The following is an 11,180-nucleotide window of genomic DNA, read 5'->3' on the forward strand; positions in this document are numbered from 1 at the left end:
CGAATCAATATTGCCTTTCATTACGGGTAATATCGATTAAAACTAAGGCCATACTAAGATAAAATTACATAATTCAAAATTATATAAATAAAAGGCATTCAACATTTGAAATATGCAGCAATATAATATGTACCTATCATGCCAAATTATGTGCCAAATCGCCCTATTTAACTTATATCGTATATATACCCGGTTTTATGGAAATGCGTGATAATAACTTCTTAAAATCACAAATTAACACTGAAATAACATCTAAGCTCACGTTAATTATCCTAACACTCTTAGGACTCAAAAATTAGTCATCACTCAATTTTTGACAATAATTCAACTTGATTTAAGTTTTATGCTCATTTTTGACCTTAAAATCATAACATTTATGAAATAAATCCAAATTAAATTACAACAATTTCAAAATTTGAATTTTAAATTTTTGAACATTCTGGAATATTTCCATGACACTCATAATGTCAAAAATCATGTTAAAATTTTCGAATTAATTTTGAGAAAATATAGTTGCATTTTATCGGTTTTATCTCATAAAACATCTAATTTATCCAAAAATTAACCCAATAAATTTTACAACCTTAGATCTGATTAGTGGGATATTTATACAACTTAAAATAATTTTCTCATGCTATGCAATTCGTTTTAGCTATTTATGCTAAAATAGTCACTATTTATGCCATTTTTACTCTAAAAATTCATAAATCATGCTAAATGAGATCATTTAATCTAGAAATTTATATACACTCTGTAAATAATACATGTGACAACATTTTAATGCTTTATGGCCCAATTCAAAGTTTAACTATTTTTAACCATTTTACCTCCTTTAATCCATTTTTATCTCATAAAAATCATAAATCATGCAATATTAATCCAATTAATACGCGATTTTACACACAACTTGAATTGTAAAATATTCATGGGAGGTCATATAAAATTTTCAAGGTCATAGAGTAAGTTTAACAATTTTTAGTCTTTTTAACCTTCATTTATTCCATTTTTACACTAAAACTTCATAAATCATGAAATATTAATCACATTAATATGATATTATACATTCAATACATAAAATATTCATGTGAGGTCATACTAAAATACCACAGCCATTAGTGAAGATTAACTTATTTTACTGAATAAAATTTCATTTTAATCATAAAAATGTAATTATTTCACTAAAAATCATTAAAATGAGCAATAAATTTCCATAAATCATAAAAATGACCTAAAAATATTTAAGGACCAGAATATATAACATTCGTAATAATTTCGTGGCTTACTCATATAAATCACAAATTTTTAGTTTTATATGTTAACATTTTAACTCGGAAAAACAATAACCGATTATGCACGCAACATCCTATGCTCTTATACCACTTGTTAGGTTTATTTACCTATTATTAGAATCCTCTAATAGTGAACTAATTAACATCTTAATTATTTGTTCTTTAGATCTAGTGCATGCATAACAAAATAAGAGATGTATAAGAAAACAATGTCCCTTACATTGTTAATTTCGGTTTTGTGGGCACAAGTAAGGTCTCCTACCTTTACTTGTTCTTGAGCTATGATGAGTAATAGCATGATCCTCCAAATACTTCAAGTATAGAAGCCACTCCTCTTGATTGCACCTAAGATTATCTCTTATCACTACTAAATAATATGTGCTAGATATTTGTTTAGTAGTTTACCTTAAAATTGATTACTAATACTCATATATTACATTAATAATATTAGTAATGCGATTGAACAAATTTAATCATCATTTCTCTAGTTTTAGAGAAAGATGAACAAGAATATGAGAGAGAAGAAATGTTTTGCATGTGCAATGAATGGAATATTGAGAAGAGTAAAAATAAGAACAAAAGTACTTGTAGGTAGGTGTGGTCACCGGTTTTTGGAGGGGTGGAGGACCAATATATGGTCCTTCACTTTTCCTTTTGTTCTTATCAAAACCTTAGGCATGTAAGGCTAGTGTAGTGTAGGCTTATTTTTTAAATCTTATCACATAAAATAATATAAGCACAACCCACTACTAACTTCTCTTATTCGGTCCACTTACATAAAATGGACTACCATTTTATTTTGTCAATTTGTCATTTGTTACACAATATGTCACATGTAGTATGTTACATGTTATTAATTAATTTAATGCATATTTATCACATAAATATCATTTTACAAATTAATTAAATTACATACAAAAAATTGACTAGTGATACTTGATCATATAAATAAAATGGGTCATATAATTATAATTCACAACATCTTGTAATTATAATTAACCATTCATTCTTATCTCAATTGTTTCAAAAACAATAAACAATTTTAGTAATAAAGTATTTCAATTACTAAAATAAATCTTATTTAATCACATTACCATAAGATATCAATATTCTCTCTTACAAATGAATTGTTCTATTTTAAGGAATTGATCACCTTGTATCATCATACAATTAATCAATTTATCTGATTAGGCATCATCCTTTAGGTTTGACCTTAAGGGATCAGCTGACCACCACCGTCCCACGACAGTAACGTCAAACTCTAGCAAGCTAATCGTTACCGATTAATGTTGATCAGTTGACTATATAAATGAATCATCCCTTACGTATTATTAATATGAGATTTAATTATGATATTAAATCATGTGATCGCACTATTGTTGAGGACACATTTTCCAACAGTCCCAACAGTAGGACGCGCAGATTGAGCATGGAGACGCTCGGATTGCCCTCAGCTCCCACGAGCTCAGGTCTGCTCGTGGGGATTCCTCTTCCCGTGTCATTCCTTCTTCCTTTCCTTGTTAAATGTTGTGGGTTGTACTACAAAGGCTTGGTTAGCCTAAGCATTTATCATCCCCACACTTGATTAAACACTACACATTAAAACATGTTAAAATACCTCCCTCACATGCTCTCTTGTCAAAAATCTTGTAATAAAGCACAAAAATGCAAATCCAAAACTGACAAAGCTGCAATAAAGGAAATAAAATTATAGTTAGGGAGTTAGAATATTTACAAATGGTGGTTTAGGGAGGACTCCACCAAACTCTCCTTCTTATGAGAGGTATCAAGGGGGCAAAGCCAAGGTGTTGTTGATGTTACTCAACACCTTGTAGAAGTAGTCGAAGGTTTGCTCATTTTCAAGATAAAGATCTTGAATAGACCTTCGTGCATTGTTTTCTCCATTGTTGTATTCTGAGTCGAAGTGATGACAAGGATCAACAAAGCCTTGGTCTAAGGTCATAACATTTCAAATATAAGGATTGACCAATCTTTCAAATTCTCGTCCCAGAGACCACAAACTTCACTAGCTTGTTCCCCAATGATGTCATGAGTTGACAAGAGCAACTCTCCTTTCTTGTTATTTGAGCCAATGAGGCCTTCTTCATTACTTGTCATGATAGGTGAGCTATTCAAGCTCTCATTGTTGTTGAAAATTCCATGCTCTCCGAATAGACCTACTTGAAGGTCATCCATTTTCTCCTTCCATGTGGGTGATGTTTCTTTACCCATGGCTTGATCTTTGCATAGAGATGCTAACTTCTTCCTATCACTTTCTCGGCTATAGTGATCGACCATGAAGCATGGCTCATGTAATCGGGGAGCTCTCATTATTTTGTCAAGATTGAAAGTAATTATCTCATCCCTTACTTCAAGTGTGAGCTCTCCATGTTTCACATTGATTACCGCTCCGGCGGTATGCAAGAGAGGTCTTCCTAAGATTATAGGAATGTTGGAATTCTCCTACATGTCTACAATGACAAAGTCGACCGGGATGAAGAATTTGCCAATTATTATGGGCACATCCTCCCATACCCCTAAAGGTATCTTTGTTGATCGATCCGTCATTCGAAGAGTAATGTTGGTGCACTTGAGCTCTCCCATTCCTATCCTCTTACATGCCGAGTATGGCATGGCACTTATACTTGCTCCAAGATCGCACAATGCTTTGTTGATTGTAGTGTCGCCAATGGTACATGGGATAGAAACATTTCTCGAATCTTTGAGCTTTGGAGGGGAACTCCCTTGAAGAATAGAACTACTCACTTTGGTAAAGGCAATAGTCTCCAACTTTCGGATGGATTTCTTCTTGGTAAGAATATCCTTCATGTACTTTGCATAAGCTGGGGTATGATTGATCAATTCCGTGAATGGGATTGAGACTTCTAAGTTCTTCACAATTTCCATGAACTTTCCAAGTTTCTCATCAAGCTTAGGCTTAGCTTTGCGACTTGGGAATGGAAGTCTAATCACAATAAACTCCTCATCAACATTCTTAGCCTTTTCTCCATTCTTCTTCTTTGAAAGTTCGTTAGTAGTAGGTTCTTCTTCCTTAGAGTTCTCCACAACTCCTTGCTTGCTACTAGCATCCACAATATCTTCATCAATTGGCCTCTTCGGCCCCTCATATCTTGTACCACTCCTCAAATGGATGGAACTAACCGTCTCATGTCTTGTGGGTGGGTTACCTTGAGGAGGTAATTGCCCCTTTTGCCTTTGGGAGTTAGAAGATTCTAATTGGGTCATTTGAGTCTCTAACATTTTGGTGTGGGCAAGTATGTTGTTGATGGTTATTTCTTTAGCTTGTCTATCTTTTTACATTTGGGTGAAGAATTCTTGTTTGTTCTTTTCCATTTGGAGAACAACTTTTTGAACATCAAAGCTTTGGTCATTGGATTGGTTGTAGGAAGGTTGATTTTGATATCCTTGGCTTTGGTTGAAAAAGGGTCTTTGAGCTTTGTTTCTCATTGGAGGTGGAGTGTATGTTGGTTGAGGATTTTGAACATTTTGGCTCTTGTATGAGAGATTTGGATGGAATTTGGTGTTCTCATTATAGTAGTTAGAATAAGGGGTACCACTCTTGTATGCTTGGAAAGCATTTACTTGTTCATTTGTTCCCCTACATTCGTTTTGGTCATGTCCCAAGGTTCCACAATTTTCACATACTCCATTTGGGATTGAGGATGATACCACCATAGCATTAACATGTTGTTTGGGTGATTTGGAAGCTTCAACAAGCTTAGCCATGGCCTTCTCAAACTTCAAGTTGATGGTGTCGATATGAGCACTTAGTTGAGCACCCAATTGTGTGATGGAATCTACCTCATGATTTCCTCCTCTAGTGGCCTTTCGAGGCCTACTATATTGGGAATTATGAACCGCAATTTCTTCGATTTTGTCCCATGTTTGGTTGTCATCAACTTCGGTAAACCTCCCATTGGATCCCATATTAAGCACATTGCGTGAGTTTTCATATAAGCCATTCCAAAATTGTTGCTTAAGGAACCACTCACTAAGTCCGTGGTGTGGACAAGAATGACAAGTGTCCTTAAATCTCTCCCATGCTTCATATAATGATTCCTCATCCCTTTGCTTGAACCCGGTGATTTGGGCTTTCAACATATTTGTCTTCTCCGGAGGATAGAATTTTTGTAGAAGGCAAGTACTAACTTCTTCCATGAATCGATACCAAGGGTAGCCTTGTCTAGGCTCTTCAAGCATAGCTTTGCGGTACCGATCAAGGAAAAAGGAAGCAATAACCATCGGATTTGGTCTTGAGTAACTCCGGTTTAAGAAATTGTATCACAATAATCACAAAAAGTCTTCATATGTAAATGAGGATCTTCACTAGGCATCCCTCCAAATTGACTCCTCTCAACTAATTGTATGAATGCGGATTTGGCAATGAAATTACCGGTTAAATGTGGTGGTGTAGGAGTACCGTTTGGTAGGTTCTCTTCGGTTGGTACGGAATGTGATGAAAATTTAGGCATTGTAGGTTGATTTTATGGTTGGTTTGAAAATGGGTTATCCTCTCCTTCTCTTGCAAAAGGATTAACAAACTCAATGTTATTTGGTTGAATTTCCACAATCTCTCCAATACCTACGACCCTTGAAGTACCTCTAGCAACTCTTCTATTGTTGGTTAATGTCCTTTAAATCTCGAAATTAATAGGTAATAAATTACCTTGTGATCTCCTACTCATGCAAAACATCAAACAACTAGAAAACAATTAGAACAACCTTGAGGAGATTGACTTCCCTAAGGTAAAGAAAGACACAACTAAAAACAATTAATGAAAATTAAATCAATTGAACACCGTCCCCGGTAGCGGCGCCATTTTTGGTGTGATATTATCTCGTCGTCAAAGCTATCAACCAAAACAATATTTCTAACTCCACAAACTACTCTTTAGTGGAGTGGTAAGTAAAGGTCAGATCCCAAGGGACGGGTATTGATTTAGGATTTCAATTGTACGTAGTTTATGTCTTAGGGTGTCTCAAATTTGGGTTGAGATGAGATGTAATCTAAACTAATCAACAAGATGAATGTAAATTAATGAAAACAAAGTAATGTAATTAAAGGGGTTTGTAAGCAATTGATTAAAGGCACTAGGGTTTCATGGGTTCATAAGGGAGTCATGGAAATAGATCATATAAACATGTTCTCAAATAGATGCAAGCAACTTATTGTTGTGATGGAATCGAGTTCGTGTATGTCTTACAATTCCTAGAAAGATTTGGGTCCCGGAGCCGAGTCGATCAAGACTTTACAACACATACAAGTAGACTTAGTCTCTTCCTATTCGACTCTATGCATGGTCTAACAAGGCTTGAGTTGTTTTATATCTTACAAGCCTCATTGAAAAGATAAGAGATGGGTAAAAAATGCAAGGTTTCATAGTCTAGCATTTCATCAAACATAACAGGTGCATAAGTTGAAATAACAACAAGCAAGCAAGTGATTATAAAAGCATATTAGATTAAGCATAGATCAATTCCCATGATTATTTCCCCTAATTCCCCATTAACCTTAACTAAAGGATTACTCACTCATGATCAAGTTTAACATGCTAATAAGGTTGTCAATCATACTAACAAAGCGCAAAACATGATGAACGAATGATGTGATTAACAATAATTAAGCAAAGGTAAAAGGGATTATACCTACTTGAGATGATCCAAATAATAAATCAAAGAATAATTGAAGTAAACTTGATGATTGATGGAAGGTTGTCAATCCTCCAAGAAACCCCACATAATCTTCTAATTACCCAACTACTAAGAACAATTGAGAGATTAAGGAAAGATTAAGATGTGATTAATATTGAAATGTGTATTCATGATATATGTTTATTCCGTGAAAAGGTATGGATGGTATGCTTGAGATTCTTGTCTGTTTATTCCGTATGATATATGGTGTTGTGATCTAGTAAAGTAGTCTTGAGTAATTTTTTCTTGTCCGAGATGTTATATTGAGTCAGTGTTTATGGGATTGTGTATGTTGTGATGTCTATCGGTGTGGTTGTGGTGCCTCTGGTGGTGATCGGGGCACGGTACTTAGTGTTGTAATGCGGGTATTTTCGCACTGCGGTGTGGCTGTTGGTGGCGGTGTTGTGATGCCGTCACCGGTTTTGGTGGAGTAGGCGAGATGATTATGATACGAGTTTTCGAAAGTACATACCAGCTAAACATAGATTGTTATTTTGTTTGCTGCTGTTCCTTATGAGTTTTGGTTGAACATGTAGACTGTTGTTTTGTTTGTTGATGTTTCTTACCAGTTTCAGTTTGGGAATGAGGGTAGAGTATCATATGAAATAGAGTTGTATATGTTTTCATTGTTGTCATGGTATAGTGATATTCTGTTGATGGGACACAGTTGTGAGAAGTTGTTACAGTAATTTTGATTTTGTTTTAAGATGAGGCATCAGTAGTCATAGTCATGGCAAGTTATTCGTGGAACATGTGTTGTAATGATCTGAAAGAAGCAGGTGGTTCATAATATTTTGTTGAGATAGTGAATGCAGGGTAATGGGAATTGGTGTCATGTTAAGTTATGTTTGAGTTTTATGGTAATGAAAGAAAAAGGAATTGAGGATCTAGTGTGAGTGTGCGTAGCAAGTGTGGACCGTGAGTTATGTTTTTGGCGATAGGTGTTTCATCTAGAGAGGTATGTCGTGTTGTGGTAATATGGAAGAGTTGGAGTGTTAGTTATGCTAAGGATTTTGTGGTATTGGTTAGATGAAGTGCAGAATGCGTTGAGGTATGAGAACTGTTTAAGTAAGAGAGCCTTGGAAATAGGAATGGTTATAGGTATGAGGTTATAGACGGTTATCTTTGACATGTGGTGGTGATGAGGATAATGAGAAGGGCTAAGGATTTAGTATTAGTGAGTTACGAGGACGTAACATTTGTCTTAAGAGGAGTAGGATGCGATAAAAGAGAGTTTCATGGTTGTGCATGTTGTAGTATAATTGGAAGTAGAGTGTTGGTGTAACATAAAGGATGGATATTTGTTTTGATTGATTTTATTAAAGGTCATGACCGTGCTTGTAGTAGTGTGATGTCTAGGAGTGCGAGAATATTTCAATAGTGTTGACAGTTGAATGATGATGATTATGAGTTCGATAGTTTTGACAGTTGGAAGATGATGTTACGAGTGTGAGTAAACTTCGAGGACGAAGTTCCTTTTAAGGGTGGTAGAATGTAACATTCCGTTTGATGTCTATGAGTGTCTTGATATTGGATTTTCTAGTGGATGATATATTACAGAGCTAGCAGCGTTTGTGGACGGTAGTTGGTAGTGTATGGAGTTAGTGTTGAGAGAGATATAATGGAGTTGATACGTTGTTGTGTCTTGATCGAGTTAGTATGTTTGTTTTTGAGTATGGGTTGAACTTTGGGGATGAAGTTCTTTTTAAGGAGGGAAGACTGTAATGCTACGGTTTTACAAGTCTTTGGGTACTCTATCGAGTGGGGCTTACTCTGTCGAGTAAGTATGTTTTTATACGAAACAGTAGTCTATCTGATGGGTACTCGATCGAGTATGTATGGCACTCGATCGAGTAAGGGGCACTCGATCGAGTAAGTTACTTACTCGATCGAGTAAGTTACTTTTACGGGTTGTTTTAGTCGGGTTTTGTTAGTAATGCGTGATAGATATATTAAGCTTTCCGTCACTTTCTTCATCATTTGTACTTTTTATAAAAACCTTTCAAAAGAGAAAAGAAGTTACGTTGTCTACGTCGTCGCGTTACCATCAAATCCTAAGGGCTAAGGTTGTCAGATCGTCACGTTTCTTTACACCGTTGAGTTCGTCGTGTGGAGGGTAAGATCCTTGTGTAGTTTTTATGTTTTTTCTTTGAGTTTGGTTAAAACCCTAATAGGTTAAATTAAGGTTTTTATAATTATATTGTTAAGGTAGTATTTGTATGAATGTATGTGTAGGAGGAGGGTTCGTAGAAGAGAGGTTTTGAGACAGCTGCTAGATCGTCTGATTCTGTGATTGCTGTTCCAGGTAGGGTTTCCCTACTCAGTATTAATTACATGATGTGTATGGTGATTGTGCTGTAGTTGTTGATTTCATATTGTTGATTGATTCAGACGCTTGTGATTTCATATTGTTGATTATTTCAGACGGTTGTTGATGTTGTATTGTGGTTACTGTTTAACTGTCTGTGTTGTTCGGGGTGCGTCTCTGGCTGAGTGGAATCACTTGCGGGAGTGGCTTCACGCCCTTGATTCGCCTTCTGTGGAACCCGCCACAGAAGGGATGTGCATATTAATGAACATGGGTTTATCGCTCGATGGAGATGAGCGGGGCTTAGGTGGGAACTGCTGCGGTGCCCCACTGGCGGCGAGGAGTATCTGTTGCGATGGGTACTCTAGCAGGGCTACACACTTTAGTGTGTAGTCAGTTATGAGGTGATTGGAGATGGAGACTGGGATTGTGTGTGAGCTATTTGTATGATTGTTTCAGTGTTGCTTTGATTGTTTAATTAGTATTGACCCCGTTTAAATGTTTTAAAAACTGTGGTGATCCATTCGGGGATGGTGTGCAGTTATTGAGCAGGTATGATATGACGCGTATGGGATAGCTGGGATGAGTCATCACGTGGCAGTTAGAAGTCTTCCGTTGTGTCAGACGATGTTTTATAGCTTTGATAGTTTTATCAGTAGACCGTCTGAGAACCTTGTATTTCAGTTTAATAGTTTTGGTTTTGATCATGTAATCTGTAACACCCCCATACCCCAAGTGCCTTACCAGGACCACTAAGGTATAAAGATGGTACCATCTGAGTTGCCCGAGGCAATGATAATCATAAGACAATAACGAAACAACATTTAAATAGTATAACTTTAGTGAAAGGTTACAATCCAAAACAAAATATCAAAATACGGTTACATGTTCTCAAAACCAACATCTAAAAGAAATGTTTGATAAACTAATCATGCTACAGCGGAAGACTCTATCATCAGATGGTGGCACATCCCAGCTATCCCATGTAACTCGACTCATACCTGCTCAACAACTGCTCACCATCCCCGAATGGATTACCACAGTTTCTAAAATAATAAACGGGGTCAGTACTAATCACATAATTTACATAAACCAACAACACAGTAAACAAACAGCTCAATCATCACAGATATCCTCCGAACTCCATTCCCAACTCCACAATACTGACTACACACTAAAGTGTGTAGCCCCGCTGCAGTGCCCATCGCAACAGTCACTCCACGCCGCCGATGGGGGACCGGCCCCGTACCCACCAAATCCCCGCTCATCTCCGTCAAGCGATAAACCCAAATTCCTTAATGTGCACATCCCTTCTGTGGCGGGTTCCACAGAAGGTGAATAATGGGCGTGAAGCCACTCCTGTAAGTGACTCAACTCAGCCAGGGACACGCCCCGAAGAACACAGACAGATACAAGCAATCACGACTACTATTAGCAACCAAATCCAGCAATCGTCACAATACGAGTATGATAATATTCAACAACCACAAAACACCAACAACACATTATGGGACTAATACTGAGTAGAGAAACCCTACCTGGAAAGCAAGACAGTCAGACGATCTCACAGCTGATATCAAAAGGCTTCTTCTACGAATCCTCCTCCTAACATACAAACATATAATCACTACCAATGACGAAACACAACAAAACCCCCGAATCCCAATATTAGGGTTTAACTAACTTTAACGAAATACTATAAAAACGGTACTTAGATCTTACCCTCGACGCAAGGATCACAAAGGTATAAAGAAACACGAATTCCGACCTTCCAAGCTCCGGGATTTGACAACAATGCGATTGATGCGAATAACGTAGTTTGTTTTCTCTTTGAAAGTGATTAGGTTTATAAAAGTGTTTAAAGAAAAGTG

At 36.5% G+C, this 11,180-nt stretch overlaps 1 pseudogene; it reads left to right on the forward strand.

Moving 5' to 3' along the window:
• Positions 1-5,304: 5,304 nt before the first annotated feature.
• LOC141625435 (small nucleolar RNA R71) lies at positions 5,305-5,404 on the forward strand (annotated as a pseudogene).
• The last annotated feature ends 5,776 nt before the right edge of the window (positions 5,405-11,180 follow it).

This window comes from Silene latifolia, chromosome X (assembly GCF_048544455.1).
Source record: "Silene latifolia isolate original U9 population chromosome X, ASM4854445v1, whole genome shotgun sequence".
NCBI classification, from domain to species: Eukaryota; Viridiplantae; Streptophyta; class Magnoliopsida; order Caryophyllales; family Caryophyllaceae; genus Silene; species Silene latifolia.